Here is a 2,899-nt window from a genome sequence, read left to right on the forward strand (position 1 = left end):
TTTATTTTTTGTACTTTAAGATGTAGTCTCTCAGTCATAGTGTAAGTTAACTTGCACTCAAAAGTTTCCAGGTTTTTTTTTTCCCTGGATGTAAAGATARCTTGGTGTTCATTCCAAAAATAACTTGTTAACATGATCAGATCTCAGATGAGAGATTCCAGGAGAGAAAAATAAATAATTAAAAACAATCCACAGAGTGAGCATCAGCCCTCCACAGTTTGACTAATACTGTCCCAGCATGTTGTGTGAAGCTGCCAATGAGTCAGTGTGTGGGAGTAGCCCTCTCACCCAACTTTACAATTAACAATAAAAGGAGTGCGAAGCGGACCCCTGCAGAGCCAAATCATTGCTAAATGTCGGCCATGCTGCCAGCCATCTCGGGGAAATTTAAAAAAAGCCGTGTAGGACACGCTGCTCTGTCACTCCAGATGATCGACAGGAGGAGAACGGAGCAACTGCGAAGCCGATGCATCAGGGAGAAGCAAACGTTTGGATCTCACGCGTCTCCTGCCTGCCTTTGCACAACTCGTGCTGCTGTCTTGCCGGGACGCAGATGACGGTTTCTTGATCTCACTTATTTTTGCACGGCGCAAGTCGCGGAGCTCGTGCCGGCTGCACCCCACGTGTGACCACGTTTCCTCCGAGCGACGGTCCCTCCTGAGGATAATTCATAATTCATGCCCTAGAGCCAAAACACAGAGTAAACAAACAGCGAAATGAGGCGCGGGAGGGAAACGAACACGCCCTGGTTGGCTCAGGCTGCTGTGTTACACAGCTAAATGTGTCAGATCTTATCCTCGGGACTCTTTAGCGTGATAAATATTTCATTGAACTGCAACGCTAGTTTCAGAGTCGAAGACTGCGACTCGGGAGGATACAACCGAAATGTCAACCAAACTTTAACCGGAATTCGAAACAGGGAAAATTTTATACGTTTGTTTTGTTTTTTTTTTACAACACAACACTCTCCGTCTCTCTTTCTTCCTCCAGACTCCTCGCTGCCAAGCGATGCAGACTGGCCGGGTGCCAAATCATAAGGCATGCTCAGGTCTTGATGAGAGTCTTAATTATTTAATAGCCACGTAGGGAGCAGTCAGAAGAAGCCATCTGTTGTGTCTGGGACTAACAGGGTGGCCGACTGGGTGGTTTGAGGGTGCGACCCAATCTCACAGCTGGTGTTTGTATCATAAAAACACTGATGGTTTCCTCGGTAGAACAGGGAAAGTCTCATCCTATCAGAATCAAAAGATTCCTGTTTTTTTTTTTTATGATAACAGCAGGTTATATCAATATTAACAGGGAGACAGCAGAGATCCCCATGAGAGAGAGATACTGCATCTCTCAAGCTTTCGTCTGCCGTGTATTTCAGCTGAAAGCGTCACGGATCCTGGGAGTTAAACGTGCTGACAGGAGGCCTCATGTTCAGCAGCGAGCCGCTTCGTCCAGGTATTAAGCCCAGGTGTCTTTGTTACTCTGTGCTACACGAGGTCCTCAGGGGTCTGACAGCACGCTGAAGTGCTGCACTCACCATTCTGCAACAAAAAGCCCCTCGACTGAGAGCAGCAATGAAAAAACCCACCCTGAAGAGTGAAGCGTTCTCAGAGAGCTTCAAACTGCGGTGGCCTGATGTGAAAACGTCTCCTGTGACAATGCTCAGAAGCTGCACTGCACCACCTGGGCACAAATGTAAGAGCCTTCAGCGGGAGTGTTAAAATCGCACTGATTGAAAGAAGAGATGTTTTTAAATTGGGTTTTCAAGGAGCGATTATCAGTAGTCAGTAACTTACCTGTAATAGAAGGCAGTGGAATTCTCATGGAATGAATATGCTAGAAAAATAGTCAGAGAGACCCACTGGGAAAATAATTGTGTCTATCTTGAAACTTTTAAATCTCAAAAACATCAAAGCAGTTCAAATATACAGTTTACATTTGAACAAAATCAGCCTAGCAGTTTTTCCACATTTATTTAAAAATTTCAGATTAACTGGTGCGTTTCTATTCGTAATCAGAAATCAGAAAGAACTAGTTCGGTTTGTGTACTTTTGGATCATTTTTTTTATTTTATTTTGAAAACAGGTTGAAGAACAAAAACGGACGGTCACTTGTTTTTTTAGATTTTTAGTTTTGAAAAATAGATATTGTAAAACAAAAAATGGATGTTATTCTATTTTCATTTTATACGCCAAAAAAGGAAATATGGTCCGTCTTTTTATTTTTGTCAAACCGAGTTTAACAAGGTTGATGGATATTTTTAAACTTTATCATTTTTATATTTGATCCTATTGCATTAATCAACTGTATTAAATGTCTTTCTTGCTGCCATAATTTTCATCTCTGCAGCTTGCAGTGACTGATAAGCAACCCTGTGATTGGTCAAGATGTTTCTCTCTGTGCTCTGCTTGTAATAAATTGTACAGTTTTTCCCAGCGGAGGTCAGAACTTTCTGGTGAGACCTGTTTTTAAGCGTCCTCAGAAACTTCTCACTCTTTGCAAAGAGAAAGCTGTCTTAAAACTGAATGCTTRCGTCTCTGTCTGCTTTATTTCTTTTTAAGGGGTAATTTAATGTCAACTCWGACAACGGTCTTCATGGCAACTTAACGCTGTCCTGTGAAACCTGTAGTTTCTCACCATGGACCTTTTGGATGAAGGATTAATGTGCTAAAAACAGTTTGAATCATCATGGATACACAATTACTAGCTGACATCCGTTAAAGAAATGTAAAACTAGTTAGTGTTTATTTATTGCGGCTGCCTGGTTAGATAATTATTATCAGACCAATATTAATATTAATAAAAAAAATACAGTCTGAAGTTAGCAAGTTAAAGAAATGTAAAACTAGTTAGTGTTTATTTATTGCAGCTGCCTGGTTAGATAATTATTATCAGACCAATATTAATG

The 2,899-nt window shown here is 41.2% G+C and overlaps 1 protein-coding gene across 4 annotated transcripts in view; it reads right to left on the bottom strand.

Annotated features, from left to right (window-relative positions):
• Positions 1-2,899, bottom strand: part of ptprub (protein tyrosine phosphatase receptor type Ub) — a 311,934-nt gene that overhangs the window by 137,010 nt on the left and 172,025 nt on the right. The gene's annotated exons all lie outside the window — the stretch shown is intronic.

The sequence above is a fragment of the Austrofundulus limnaeus genome, unplaced genomic scaffold, assembly GCF_001266775.1.
Source record: "Austrofundulus limnaeus strain Quisiro unplaced genomic scaffold, Austrofundulus_limnaeus-1.0 Scaffold148, whole genome shotgun sequence".
Lineage (NCBI taxonomy): Eukaryota > Metazoa > Chordata > Actinopteri > Cyprinodontiformes > Rivulidae > Austrofundulus > Austrofundulus limnaeus.